The 16,296-nt window shown below is 37.3% G+C and overlaps 1 protein-coding gene and 1 non-coding gene across 2 annotated transcripts in view; one reads left to right on the top strand and one right to left on the bottom strand.

Annotated features, from left to right (window-relative positions):
• COL25A1 (collagen type XXV alpha 1 chain) overlaps nucleotides 1-16,296 on the bottom strand; it is a 509,464-nt gene that overhangs the window by 281,544 nt on the left and 211,624 nt on the right. The window lies entirely within an intron of this gene.
• Nucleotides 11,540-11,611, top strand: TRNAS-GGA (transfer RNA serine (anticodon GGA)). Its single transcript has one exon. It is a non-coding gene; the product is annotated as a tRNA-Ser (tRNA).

Raw genomic sequence — 16,296 nt, 5'->3', positions numbered from 1 at the left:
CAATGTGGAATAGGAATCAATGATACGGAATTCAAACTCAGACCACGAAAGGCATAGAAATGGGAAGTGACTCAAACGACTTGCTTTCCAGCCAGTATAAAGCTGTTTACACTCACAGAAGGTGCCTGCCTGCTTTACTCAAGAAAACCGGACTGTGCCAGGTTGTATTTGGGCATAATCATCACAAAATTGTGTTGTCATCACCACCACATTAATAACAACCAACACATTTACAGCACAAGCCACTCCACCAGGCACTGTCCTATTACAAACATTAACTCACTTAATCCTCATCTTAACTTTATATGATAGATACTATTATCCCCATTTTACAGATAAGAAAATGGAGGCATAGGGAAGTTAAGTATCTTCTTAACCACTTAGTAAGTAGCGGAGCTGGGAAATGAACCCAGGCAGTATGGCTGCATAGTATTAGCTCTTAATCACTATACTAAACTGTTTCCTTAGAGATTTTTTTAAGTATAATAAAATAAATACACTAATATAGTTTTTACCTAAGAGATTTAATCCTGATAGAAAAAAAAAATGCATGTTTATACACAAGAAGCAAGGAATAAATTACCTCCAGGACTCCATAAGTCTATGATACTCTTACGCAAACGTGTCACACTGAAAAAAAAAAGATTAATTCTTTTCCCAAAAGTTCCTTTATATTTCTCACCTAATTAAACACAATTTGGGAAATTAATTTTAAATATGTTATTCCTTAAGCTTACCTTAAGGACAGTGATGAGCAGCCATATTTTTCATGTAACTATCAAAAGATGTTAAACCCAGAGCTCCAATGAGTAGCAGATGGGATTCCTACATGCTTTATGTTCTTTGGACATCTCAGACTCAAACTCCCTCATATTTATTACTATTTTTTCACAACTGTACTATTAAATTAAATCGCTCAAATTTTATGAATATTTCCTAACTATATCCCTCCCTTCTCATTCTCAATGAAAGTGTCCTCTTTTTAGCTTTTATCTCTCACGTGAATTATTGAAATAAACCCCCTTAAATTACTGAGTTCTTATTATATGCTATTTATTGTGATAGAAGCATAGTATATTAATCTCATTTGTTCCTCATAAAAGTTCTGAGCAGAGAAGTAGTATCCACATTGAACAGGAAAGGAAAAGTTTCAGAGATTAAGTCACTTGCCCAAGGTTGCACTATGGGTGAGCAATACAGCTGGGAGAATTCAAGACCATTCTGTGTATGTTTCACATTTTCCCCAAGATTCCATCCTATTTTATGGGCAACTCCTCTGCCTCACACACATGAATTGATTAAGACCTGCTTGACGCATAACAGGAAAAATGTACAAAGCTCTTTCAGTCTACTATTCCGTAACAATTTAGCTTTCAATACTCTATCACCCACGGGAATTTTTTGCTTCATATCAAGTAACTATGCTTGGATCATCTCTTCGGAAAAAAGAAAGGAAAATCTTGAGTAAATGTCTTTAGATCTGAAAGACAGAAATTAATTCCATTTTTTTCAATTTTTTACTGTTAAAAATTTTAATAAGCATTAGTGATGAATCCAAAAATATCTATGTGTACTGTATTTTCAGGATTGATATTTTAAACAAAACAACATTGTTTCCTTAAGAAAAGAATCTCTCCCAGAATATTATTGGATGAGAAATACAATACGATGAGAGAAGGAAATTTATGAAAATGGTAGTATATAAAACAAGTTTTATAAAACACCCATTTTCTAAAACAAAACTTTCTAGAGGAAACATGTGGCTTAAAAAATCTGATATTGTAATGAAAATTTAATAGGACTTCAAAACAAAGAAGCATTCATTTGTTTTAGGATTTTTTGAGAAACAAATCCAAGTATTTGCCTAAGAAATCTAGCCTAAATTTTCTGATATTGCTAACTGTAAAATAAAAAATAAAAGAAAAAATATATTTATTTGACTTCCCAATATACATTAGATTAATTACTGCTTCTGAAAGTCAAAAAAAGTGATTGTGAAGCTAAAAAGTGAAAAACAACTTCTCAAGGAAAGTATAACAATTTGCATTACTCCGTATATTCCAGACTGCTCTATTTCTTAACTACATATTCATTATAATCAAAACATAGTAATGCCAATAATTATGCTAAATTAAAATAGCTTTATGCAGTACTTTCACAAAGAGTAGGCAGGTTTCTGTAATTAGCTTCCAGAAAGATACAGAATAAGGGGACAAAAAAAACCCAAACCTAACCTTTCATCTCCCTAGTTTTTCAAGTCGGTTTCCCTTCCATCTTTTCTCTTTTCCCTCTCATCTATTCTTTTAAATTCAGCAATAGAAAAACAACTTAAATTGAAGGGAGAAAGATTACATGTACTCTTTTCTAAGAGGAAAGAACAATCCATCTACCCATATTTCAAGACTTAAGTGTCACAAACTTTCCAAAGCTTGTTCCTAATGACTCTGCCCACAAGTAGAACAGAGTTCCCTTGTTTTGTATCCTCTGAAATCATGTATATTGTCTTAGAGGCTACAACACATTACTGCATTAATTTGTTTCATCTGTTTCCACTACAGGGCTAGAAGTTCCTTGAGGGTAAAGGACACATTTTCTTCATCTTTGATTCCTTGGCACCTGGTACAGATTTTGGAAAGGACTTAATTAACTAATATTTGTTGAAAGAATAAAAGATGTGAACGAAAAAAAGGAATACAGAATATAGAGCTCCAAGAATAGCAAGGAGACATAAGAAAGCCTTCCTCAGCGATCAGTGCAAAGACATAGAGGAAAACAACAGAATGAGAAAGACTAGAGATTTCTTCAAGGAAATTAGAGATAACTAAGGAACACTTCATGCAAGTGGGCACAATAAAGGACAGAAATGGTATGGACCCAACAGAAGCAGAAGATATTAAGAAGTAGCAACAATACACAGAAGAGCTGTACAAAATAGATCTTCACAACCCAGATAACCATGATGGTGTGATCACTCACCTAGAACCAGACATCCTGGAATGCAAAGTCAAGTGGGCCTTAGGGAGCATCCTTATGGACAAAGCTACTGGAGGTAATGGAATTCCAGTTGAGCTATTTCAAATCCTAAAAGATGATGCTGTGAAAGTGCTACACTCAATATCCAAGCAAATTTAGAAAACTCAGCAATGGCCACAGGACTGGAAATGGTCAGTTTTCATTCTAATCCCAAAGAAAGGCAAAGCCAAAGAATGCCCAAACTACTGCACAATTGCACTCATCTCATACACTAGTAAAGTAATGCTCAAAATTCTTCAAGCCAGGCTTCAACAGTGTGTGAACCACAAATTTCCAGATGTTCAAGCTGGATTTAGAAAAGGCAGAGGAACCAGAGATCAAATTGCCAACATCTGTTGGATCATAGAAAAAGCAAGAGAATTCCAGAAAAACAATCTACTGCTTTATTAACTATGCCAAAGCCTTTAACTGTGTAGATCACAACAAACTGTGGGAAATTCTTCAAGAGATGGGAATACCTGACCACCTGACCTGCCTCCTAAGAAATCTGTATGCAGGTCAAGAAGCAACAGTTAGAACTGGACATGGAACAACAGACTGGTTCCAAATAGGGAAAGGAGTATGTTAAGACTATATATTGTCACCTGTTTCTTTAATTTATATTCAGAGTAAGTCATGAGAAATGCTGGACTGGATGAAGCACAAGCTGGAATCAGGATTGCTGGGAGAAATATCAATAACCTCAGGTATGCAGATGACACCACACTTTGGCAGAAAGGGAAGCACTGAAGAGCCTCTTGATGAAAGTGAGAGGAGTGAAAAAGTTGGCTTAAAGCTCAACATTCAGAAAACTAAGATCATGGCAACCGGTCCCATCACTTCATGGCAAACAGATGGGGAAACAATGGAAACAGTGACAGACTTTATTTTATTGGGCTCCAAAATCACTGCAGATGGTGACTGCAGCCATGAAATTAAAAGACGCTTGCTCTTTGAAAGAAAAATTATGACCAACCTAGACAGCATATTAAAAAGCAGAGACATTACTTTGCCAACAAATGTCTGTCTAGTCAAAGCTATGGTTTTTCCAGTGGTCATGTATGGATGTGAGAGTTGGACTATAAAGAAGGCTGAGTGCCAAAGAATTGATGCTTTTGAACTGTGGTGTTGGAGAAGACTCTTGAGAGTCCCCTGGACAGCAAAGAGATCCAACCAGTCCATCCTAATGGAAATCAGTCCTGAATATTCATTGGAAGGACTGATGCTGAAGCTGAAACTCTAATATTTTGGCCACCTGATGTGAGGAACTGACTTATTTGAAAAGACCCTGATTCTGGGAAAGATTGAGGGCATGAGGAGAAGGGGACGACAGAGGATGAAATGGTTGGATGGCATCACCGACTCTATGGACATGAGTTTGAGTGAACTCCGGGAGTTGGTGATGGACAGGGAGGCCTGGCGTGCTGCAGTCCATGGGGTCGCAAAGAGTCAGACAGGACTGAGTGATTTAACTGAACTGAACAGATGCTTTTCCCTAATTAAGGCCACAGTATTAATATTTTTCTTGCAGAGTTGAAATTTATTTATTTATTTTTTTTAATTTATTTTTTTTTCCCTAATTTTATTTTATTTTTAAACTTTACATAATTGTATTAGTTTTGCCAAATATCAAAATGAATCCACCACAGGTTTACATGTGTTCCCCATCCCGAACCCTCCTCCCTCCTCCCTCCCCATACCATCCCTCTGGGCCGTCCCAGTGCACCAGCCCCAAGCATCCAGCATCATGCATCGAACCTGGACTGGCAACTCGTTTCCTACATGATATTTTACATGTTTCATTGCCATTCTCCCAAATCTTCCCACCCTCTCCCTCTCCCACAGAGTCCATAAGACTGTTCTATACATCAGTGTCTCTTTTGCTGTCTCGGAAAACTGTAATGAAGGAAACTACTTAAAATTACCTCTTAAAAAATCAGCAAAACTAAGTATCAAAAAATCTATTTTCCACTGAAAATTCTCAAGATATCATTTTTGGTGACTGAGATTGTTGAAACATGTTTATTTTCACATCACATACTTAATCTCTCTAACACTACAGGGGAGCCTAAACTACTTTTTACATTAAATTGAATTTCTTGAGAATTTATTCTGGTATGATATTATATAAGCAACACCATATCAAGAACCACATACCAGATTTTATGCCCAGGGTTCAAGCTCATGTTCCATTATGTCCTGTGGGCCCAGTATGACTTATTTATGATGCAATACCAGTCTCTCACTTCGTATAAATCAGTGGTTTTCACATCTGAGCACTATTAGTTGGTGTCTAGATTGTTTTATTTCATTTCATTTGGTTTTCTGGGACATATGCTTAGTGCTCCTCTGTTTTCTCAAACAGTGATCCTAATTAACATTTTTATATATGCCTATTCTTTCTTGCATTTTGATTTTTATCCTACAATTCCAAAAGAGCTCTCTCAATAGTCAGCAATAACTTTCCAAATGGAATGACCTTTTTCTTTTTTCTACGTCCTGTCCTTAGACTTCACAGCAGCATTTGAAGCATTTGCTAAGTTTCCTCTGGCTTCTGGGGCATCAGTTATTCAGTTCTCATTCCACTTCTGACCTTTGCTTTTCAGTCACCCTTAATATCTGTGTGCCTGTTCTCCACATTTCGGTTCTTCCTTGTCTCACCCTTCCGTGTACATTCTCTCATCTTCTGTATCCTGGGCTCCATCCCCTCGTTTAAAGCGCCAGCCCTAGGATGCATACAAGATACAAGCCTGCACTCCTAATAGTCTTATATGTCTACACAGAGAACTTTCAGATTTCTCAAATACAAAATTTTCAAAACATAACTTATCTTGCCCTCAGATGTACCCCTTGGGTTTCATTTCTCTTAAGTGTTATACTTTCCTTCAGGTTCTAACCTTACAAACTTTGACTACTCGCTGTCTTTCTTGTCCATTCTGCAATATATCTTACACCAATTATTTCTTCTGATTCCACTTATTTGGCCTCAATTTAGGTCTTCAATTCCATCTACCCAGATGATTATAAAATTCTAAATGAAATCCTAGCTCCCCCTCTCCAACATAATAAACATATTGCCCTTAATCTTCCTTATGGACATCTCTGACTATATACTTCCACTGCACAAAATGCCACCAAGGGATAGAATGCAAAAACTTTAGTCTAGCATTCAGACCACTTTTCCAATCTCATCTTCCTCTGTTCCCTCCAGGTATTCAGCATCTCAGCAGAACCAACTTAGTAATTCTTCACGCGTGCTCCAAGTGAATACGTTCCTCTTTGCACAGCTAGCACCAGGGACATTGCCTAGTACGTAAAAACGCTCAATAAAAAATTGTTAAGAAAATAAATGAGAACACATAAGAGTTTTCAACCCTAAAAGTAGTCCCAGTATATTTTAAAAGGATAAAGTAGAAGCTACCATAATGTTTGTTAAATGCAGAGAGTAGAGTAAGCCAAAGGGGTAATAGATGTGGAAGCCACTAAGGAAGCTCCAAGAGGACCCTGTCCTAAAAATATTATTAACTCTGCTGGAAAGCACATGAGTTTTCTAGACTTAAAGTAAAAGGGCAAATGGTAACTTGCCAAAGAAACTCCCAGTACTACACATTTTTTTAAAAGAAGAAATTCTGCTCTTGCTGTTCTTTATTTACTTAAAAATGGGTGTGACCTATCAGAGTCATCTGTCAAGGACTGAACAGTTGCAGCATAACAAATTTGAACCTTTCACTATGAGTAATGCATAATTACGGAGAAGGCAATGGCACGCCACTCCAGTACTCCTGCCTGGAAAATCCCATGGATAGAGGAGCCTGGTAGGCTACAGTCCATGGGGTCTCGAAGAGTCGGACATGACTGAGCGACTTCACTTTCCCTTTTCACTTTCATGCACTGGAGAAGGAAATGGCAACCCACTCCAGTGTTCTTGCCTGGAGAATCCCAGGGACGGAGGAGCCTGGTGGGCTGCCGTCTATGGGGTCGCACAGAGTCGGACACAACTGAAGTGACTTAGCAGCAGCAGCAGCAGAATGCATAATTAACATACGAGCCGAAGGATGCTGAATGTTCAACTCAGAAACATTCGGGTACCAAAAGGAAAATAAAGAATTTTACTTGGTAAATTAAAACATATGTTGTATGTTTGACTCTCAACATCCATAAAACTGAGGGAATAGATGCCAATTTGCCTAATAATGATAAAGTTGAAGAATAAGGTGGGGGAGGGAAATTAGCCTTTAAATGACTATACTCCAGGTAACATCTCTCCTACCTATGCTTTGAGATATGTTTTGTGATGGAATCTTTGTAATAGGATTTGAACTACATAACATTGAAATTATTAAAAAAATACATAGAGGAGCTGTGTGGGCTCTTCTCTAATTAATTAACAATCTTGATTCTGTCTTTATTTTAAAATATAGAACTCTTAATATTTCTAAATAAGAAAGCACTGTTATATCTTGCCCTATGCTTGACCATTGGAATTATTTCTGGACTATTAATAATTATTCATCACCCACACCTGACTATTTTAGTTAACTCTTCTAAGAAGTGTCCCTTCTAACTCATAGGAATCTAGGAAAATTGCATTTTCAAAATATCAGAATCCCTTAGTTAAAGGTGTTAGTTGAAAGTCTCTTGAAAGTACCCAAAGAATTACTGTGCTTAGTTGCTCAGTCCTGTTCAACTCTTTGCAACCACATGGACTTTAGCCTGCCAGGCGCCTCTGCCATGGGGATTCCCCAGGCAAGAATACTGGAGTGGGCTGCCCTTTCCTTCTCCAGGGGATCCTCCCAACCCAGGTTTCCCATGTTGGCTTACCGTCTAAACCAAAGTACCGCAAATATGGAGAATACAATCAGTGATTTAGCCACATGATTAAAGTCAACAACAGTCATAAATCCTGTAGAGAATAACTACTTTTGATATGATGTGATGAAAAGGGTACTTTATCTCTGTGGTCTGCCTCCCCAAAATCCATAGCCCCAATCTAATTATTAAAAACATCTGAAATATCCCAACTGAAGAACAGTCTACAAAATACCTGATGAGTAAGTAATCTTCAAAACAGTCAAGGTCATTAAAAACAAGGAAAGTCTGAGAAACTGTCAAACTCAAAAGGAGTCCAAAGAGAAAGTATGATGACTAAATGTGATGTGGTATCATAGATGATATCTGCAATAGGAAAATGACATTAGGTAAGAAGTAATGTGAGTAATACATGGACTTCAGTTTATATTACTGTTATCAATGTTGTTCATTAATTGTAACCATGTAACCAAATGAACCATGCTAATGTAAGATGTTACTAATAGAGAAGGCTGTGAAGCAGTGATGGGGTGTATGGAAACTCTCTGAACTATTTGTTAATTGTTTGTAAATCTAAAATCATTCTAAAAATATTCGTTCCAAAAAAAAAATCTATTAATTTTAAAATATCACACTAAGTTCACTGATCGGACCTTTGACACAGGAGGGCTGTATGACATGGTTCAGCTGGGAGAGGTGGTGGGGGGGCAGGGCAAGGAAAGGGTCTGGCAGATAGTGAACAACAGGACACCTGCTATCACCTAGTTGGTGTGGAAATGTGACTGTGAGTATGATGAGGGATGATGACGGACCTGCCTAACAATCACTCAGTGGGTGGGCAGGATGTTCCAGGGAGCTAGTGAAGACATAACATTCAAGTAATCCCAGAGCCATGGCTTAATCCTAGCCTTTAGTAATGCTGCTGTTAGTACTCATGCTTTGGCATCATTTTTTATTTTAGTAAAAAAGAAAACCCAAAACTCTTTGAGAAAAACAGCATATATAGGATGACTAATATAGGATCAACAGTCGTCAATTACGTAGACAGCAAATACCCTAGGTTTCATAAAGTCTTTCAACTGGACAGAGCAAATAAGAGGCTCAGCACCCATAACATAAATTCAAACATACTCCTCATCCCCCACTCTTCCCTCCTAACACCAAAATGGCAACAAAACCACCTAACCTATTCCTCGAAGTCTCACAACCTTCTCTCAAGTGATCCATGCAGCACACTTTCCTATAGATAGAAGTGGACTCTAACTCATCTGCACACACGAAATAGACTCTTCTCCAACATGCAAGGTCCCTGTTTCACATTGGGTGGCTCCCTGCTCTTTCTGACCACTTCAGGTTTAAGATCATTTAATCTATTACTGACTGACCTGGTGGCTACGCCTCTAGGAATATATGTTACTTTTATTCTGCCTTCTTTATTCTAAAAAGCTCTCTTATTAAATACTGATATTCAATCATGAACATTAGAATTTATATTCCTCAAAAATGTATTGCCTTCTTCATACTATGTCTTACCTGTATTTTTTTTTGAAGAATTAGAATTCCCGTAATAGTTATATATTGGGTCAATAGCTGCAGTGTACTCAGATATACACTGGTCTCTGATTATTATTTAAGTCTTATTCTATATACTATTCATATCATTATGTTTTAAAAATAACATACAACTTGACTGGCATCCAAAAAGTTAGTACAGGAGTTATTTAATACTCTGAAGTTTCTGGGAGGTAATGAATAGACTCTAAGTTTCTTTTTTTTAATTGAAAATACTTTTATAAGAAACATTTAAATTTGAAATAATATTAAAAAAATAATCAACACACATGAAAAGGCATAGTTTATGCTGCATCTTAGTATTAGATAAGTGCTTTGCAAATTTTAATCTTACCAATTTTGCCTGATACTTGAGGATGTTAGTTTACACAGCTCAAGGCCTGTCTCAGCTGAGTCTAGTTTTTGAAAAGTATCTTACACAGTGTTCTGCACAAGTGTTCACCAAAACATTATTCTGCAGATACAAAGAGAAGATGATTTATAAACCAGAGGAAAAATCTTCAAAAAAACCTTTTAATCTTAGATACTATACTAATCATAAAAATACCTATTAAAAAGGAAAATGGGACAATGCGATATATCATGCAATTTAGGTAAAATATCAGAGGTATTTTATGTAATCCACAATTATCAAAGTTAATGCTAATACCTGTGATTCTATTTTATAGATTCTGTAACCTCATCATTCTCTAAGCTGCAAAAACAAGCAATAGGTATGCAACATTAAAAATATTTCTTCTCTAATCTCATGACAAAGACAGTTAAGTTTAAGGTCACAAATGATAGTGAAATGTAAACAAAAGTAAACTGAAGACTTTCTCAGCTTCCTGAGTCTACATTTCTAATATCTAATATCAGTAGATGACAAAAATAATTCTGAATTTAAGAACTGGAGTAATTGTGGCTTTACAATGAGGGACAGGCATAATGGCACAATTTAAGGTTCTGGTGCCAACTGTAGCCAAATAGAACTGAGGCTCAAGTCAGTGATTCTGAGATCTCGGCCACACACAAGTTGCAAAAACCAGTTCAAATGTAAAATGTTCGCCTGAAACCATAAATTCTTAAAACTTTCTAGTAGTAAGAGGACTAAGTTGTTTTCAATCCATAAATAAAATTCCTAGCCTGCTAATAAATATTTCACCATGAATATGTTCATAATGGAGAAATTATTAAACAAGATCAAAGTTTATTTTCCCAATTTTACTGATCCAAAAATACACCATTCAAACTACATAAATGAGAAAACTTTGCATTGTCAAGTTCTGTTGGGAGGATCAAGATGAAAGTCATCAATGGTAAATAATTTTGCCATTTCATGAAAACACCAGTATCTTTAGTAAATTTTTTAATAGCTTATATTTAGTGTTTGTAATGTTCCAGGTACTATGCTAAGTTCCATGCTCATTATCTAGAAAGGTTACAAAATGTATGCCAATTCAGTCTTCCCTACCCACTAGAAACAGAAGTAAAGATGAATCCAATGATAAAGTCTTAAGGTACATTTTAAGAGAATTATTCACTTTTTAAAGTATCTTATTTTAATTTTGCCATAATCCCACAAATGAGGACCAAGTATCTTTTCCCACTTCTAGATAAATTCCCTACTAGAACTTAAGATCGGATCCAGGACTAGAATCCAGTTTATTATCTAAATTGCACTAAAGACATTAAAATTAAATCTACTATAAAAACTGTGCATGCGTGCGTGTTAAGTCACTTTGTGTCCAACTCTTTGCGACCCTATGGACTGTAGCCCACCAGGCTGCTTTGTCCATGGGATTCTCCAGGCAAGAATACTGGAGTGGGTTGCCATGCCCTCCTTCAGGGGATCTTCCTGACCCAGGGATCGAACCAGTATTTCTCAAGACTCTCTCATCGGCGGATGGGTGTCACCAGGGAAGCCTGAAATACAGCAGTGACTTTTAACAGTTTTTTTTGTTTGTTCGTTTTTTTAAGTTCTCAGAATATTCAAGGAATAGATCTGAGATATTTGTTCTTTCAGTGAACTTACTGGGTACCACTATTATCATAAGCATCATGAATGTACTGGTTGTTTAATCTGTCTGTCTCCCCCGTAAATCTGTAAACTTCTAGACATCAGGGACTTTCTTCCATTCAACTTGGTCTCATGAAACTTGGGGCTTCCCTGGTGGCTCAGAGGTTAAAGCATCTGCCTGGAATGCAGGAGACCCGGGTTCGATCCCTGGGTCGGGAAGATCCCTTGGAAAAGGAAATGGCAATCCACTCCAGTACTCTTGCCTGGAGAATCCCATGGAGGGAGGAGCCTGGTAGGCTATAATCCATGGGGTCCCAAAGAGTTGGACACGACTGATCGAATTTACTTTCACTTTTCACTTTCATGAAACTAAACAATTCTTTATCAATAAAAAGTTTGAGAGGACTTAAAAGGGAGCTGTGCCTTACACCTGAAGAAGACAGCTAGACAAGCACAATGGGAAACTCGGAAAGAGTAGTTCAAGAAATCCAAAACAAAGGAAGATATAAACTACTTCCAGGAAAACGAACACAGGGCAATCAAACTGGAGACATAAAAGTTACAAACAAAGGGTCATTTAATCATCCTGACAGAAAGATCAGGTCATTACTAAGAGAGAGAGAAAAAATCAAACTGACCCCCACCTTTCCCATGAGAAAACTCAATAATAAAAGATAACAGAGTCATGCCTATAAAAACCCAGGAAATAAGTGTTCTTCCAATGAAACAACTGCAACCCATGTTGAGCAGGTCAGTTTTATTTCTGATCATCAATTTATTCATTAGAATGCCTACCTCACAGAATGCAGGGAAGGTGCATGGCATCACCTCTTATTAATAAACCTTAGGTTTTCTTCCTTTCTACAAAGTGGAGAATTCAAAAGTGCTGAGAAGTAATTTCTCATATGTAACTGTACTGATTTTATTACTCTGTTCTTTCATTAAAAATGCAAAGGTAAACTTCACCTCCATTCTTACATGAGTGATCATAAACAATGAAGTCAGATCTGCTTGAGACGTTTAGCGCAGTTACATATACTATGTGACTTATTTGAATATATTTTAGAATTATAATTGCTGAATAGGTAATATTTTCTATAGATTCAATTGAACTGACAAAAATATGAAGCACTATATTCTGCATGGTTTCAGTTTACAAAATTCATTATATATAAATATAAAATGCTTCTATTTCAGAATAAAGTTACTCTTTAAGCAAATTTCTTTTTCTCTACATAGAGTTTAAGCTCAGATTAGTACCTTTGAGTTACAAAAGTATAAGGAGCTGATTATTCTACATAATCCCTTCTGTAACAAGCCTTTGATATTTTTTATCTATGAAAATCTAATCTGAGTCTTTATCTTCTACTGTTTCCTTGTTAACAGGTTTCTTTATTTTTCTTCTACACTCTATCTTCACATAATAATTTTTTCCCTTTGGCAAATGACTTTGCATCTTAAACACAGAGGAAGATATCTTTCATCAGTCATTTCATTACATTTATCAAAAATTCAAGAAGCTGTTAGGAAACCCTGAATGTGTTTTCAGAAAGTAAATTAAAAATATATAGTTCTAGAATTTATAGCAACCAGAACTAAACAAATTGCTTGCAAGTGCTGAAATGCAGTTATGTTATGTCTAAATGTCTTATTAAAGATAATATAAGTAAGTGCTATTTTTTAAAAAACAAAACATTCTTTACTTCTTAGGTTTCATATATTAGTACTTACTCTTGGTCAGAAAGCCAAGAAGAACATATCAGTTTTAAATTCCACTTGAAAGTTTATTTTCTGAATTAACATCATTGAGAACTGTACTGAGTCACATGACATGATATAACAATGAAGGAAACTGTCTTTTGGACTCAGCCTAGGGGCTGGCATTTTTAAAAGATGAAGGCATATCACCAAACTGAAGTCAAGGTTGCTAATAATTACAGCCGGGATTGAACACAGAGGTAATTTTTGTGAAAAAGATCTGGGGAAAGTCTTCTCTTCAGCAAAGCCTATATTTTTTATGTACAGGAATAGATTCTAAATTTGCTCAGTTTCTTCTCTTTTGGAGAAGGAAATGGCAACCCACTCCAGTGTTTTTGCCTGGAGAATTCCAGGAACAAGGGAGCCTGGTGGGCTGCCGTCTATGGGGTCGCACAGAGTCGGACACGACTGAAGTGACTTAGCAGCAGCAAAGGGCAAAATGTTAATACAAATTTGGCACAGCCCCTAGAAGACAAAGCATTGTATAAATAGTTGAATAGGAAGTGGGTGAAAGCTTTTTTTGCAGTGCTTCAGGGTAAAGCTGGGTCCATCTAAGGGCTTCTGTAATCCGGCCTACAGTCTTTCTGCTTGTTTTTAGTATTTATTTATTTACTAGGCTGTACCAGGTCTTGATGGTCACTCGAGGGATCGTCCATCTTCCTTGCAACATCTGTAATTGTTTCATGGGAGCTCTTAACTGTGGCATGTGGGATCTAGTTTTCCTACTAGGATTGAACCCAGGTCCCTGAATTGGGAGCCTGGAGTCTTAGCCACTGGGCCACCAAGGAAGAACCTGGACCACAGACTTAATTTCTACTTTGTTTGCTCCGATTCTCCTTCCTGTAAACTCTTAACTACAGTTAGACTCATTTCCCTACTCTACTAAAAGGCTTTCACTTTTTCTATTATTTTGCTCATGAATACTCTCCTTTTTGTCCCTTCAAATCCCATCACTCTTTAAAACGCAACTCAAACTTATTTCACTAAGGAAGTCTTCCTCAGTGCCAAGTACTTCTCTGCCCTCAAACTCTAGAGCCATTATCTATACAATTCTCATGTGTTTCTGAGCTGTCCAATATTTTTGCTTAAAAGTTATTTTAATTTGAATTGTCTTTGTGTGTATGTCCATCCTGTACTTTAAAACATATCCACAACACTTAACAGAGTTCACAGTAGAGTGCTCAAGAGCATATATCACTTCCTGAGAGCTCTTTTAGAAGTCAGCCAAAGCATTTCCAGGACAATTCTTCCCTTTCCTGCATAATGGCTCATATGTCTGACTAATAACTCTTTGGGTGGAAAAAAAGCCCTGTGCAATACTGTTGTCCTTAACACTAGACTCACAGGGAATCCATTTTAATCTGAAATAGGCCAGGACACATCACCACTTATTTTGAAGAGTCTGCCTGCTCTGCATGAACACACAAGTGCAGGAGCAAGTTTTCCAAGATTCATTGAGATGTGAGCCCGAGCTGTAGACCTCAGATTAGAACCACGCTGAAAGAGCTGCAGAGTCTTAAAACATTTATGACATGTTGGTCAGAGGCAATGGATGACAGCCCAAGGAAACAGTAACGTGATACTGAGCTTTTCACCTTGAGGTGACTGGTTAAAACTCAGCTTGGGATCATGAAAAATTTATAGCCCTCTAAAGCAATAAAGAAAGCTATTTGTGACCCAGGGAAAGTGACCATAGGACAAGGGCCACGACCACTGGTCCACAGTGAGATCTGAGACCAAGGCATGCAGCCTGAAGAGAAGTTAAAACATATAAATGCACGTATTCTTGCAAACACATACCCCCACACACACCCAGGGGAATAAATATTGCTTTCAGCAAAGAACAGGGGCTTCCCAGGCAGATCAGTGGTAAAGAATCCACCTGCCAAGGCAGGAGACTCTGGTTTAATCCCTGGATCAGGAAATCCCCTGGAGGAGGGCATGGCAACCCACTCCAGTATTCCTGTCTGGAGAATCCCACGGACAGAGGAGCCTAGCAGGCTACAGTTCATAGGGTCATAGAGTCAGACATAACCCAGTGCACATGCACAAGATTTATTCCCTTACCCTCTTACTCTTTTAGAAGTTAACCTTGAATTTTAAGGTATTAAATCATGGGCAAAATGAAACTTCAAAATCTTGTTTCCATTGAAAGTGAAAATGTTACTCACTCATTTATGTTTAACCCATATTTTGCTACCCCATGGACTGTAGCCCACCAGGGTCCTCCGTCCATGGGATTCTCCAGGCAAGAATACTGGAGTGGGTTGCCATTTCCTTCTCCAGGAGATCTTCCTGACCCTGGGATCAAACGCAGGGGTTTCCTGGTTTCCGGGTTTCCTGCATTGCAGGCAGACTCTTTACCATCTGAGACACCAGGGAATGTCAAGTAAAAAAAAGAAATATATATATATATATAAATATGAATTTCTAACTTCATAGGTAAATAATGGCTTCCCTGGAGGCTTAGATGGTAAAGAATCTGCCTACAATGCAGCAGACCTGGGTTTGATCCCGGGTAGGGCAGATCTCCAGAAGAGGAAAAGGAAACCCACTCCAGTGTTCTTGCCTGGAGAATCCCATGGATGGAAGAACCTGACAGTCCTTGAGGTCGCAAAGGGTTGGACACAAGTGAGTGACTAACATTTTTCATTTTAGGTAAATAACAATGTTTACAAAACAATGCTAGTTCCTCCTACATGCATAGCATTTTTTTTACGAATCCCCAAGATTTCTTGGAGGTTCCTAAGTTGTAATGAAAGAGCATATATCTTGGCATGAGAAGATTTAGTTCGAGTCTCTGTCCAATTGAAGTTGGAGGACCTTGAGCAACTCCATCTGTATGAACCCCAGACTGCTTATCTACAGAACGGAGATAACAATCAAGTGTGATCTCAAGAGGTTCAGAAAGTTGAAGGTTAAATTAAAACACATTAATAGAAAAAATTTTAACTCTGACTACGACTTTACAAACTAATATAAAACCCCAGTCACTTTTTTGTCTTTACTGGTGAAAGTTACACCAAACACTGGTCAAATTTACTGCTCTGGGTCTGAACAAAGCAAGAAACCTTGGACTTAGCTGATCTTCTAAGCACATGCAGAGCATGGATTTTAAATTAAAAGAGGACTATTGGACACAACTT

This window comes from Bos javanicus, chromosome 6 (assembly GCF_032452875.1).
Source record: "Bos javanicus breed banteng chromosome 6, ARS-OSU_banteng_1.0, whole genome shotgun sequence".
Classification (NCBI taxonomy): domain Eukaryota; kingdom Metazoa; phylum Chordata; class Mammalia; order Artiodactyla; family Bovidae; genus Bos; species Bos javanicus.
Note: the sequence above shows the minus strand (reverse complement) of the source record. Positions and strands in the feature narration are given on the sequence as shown.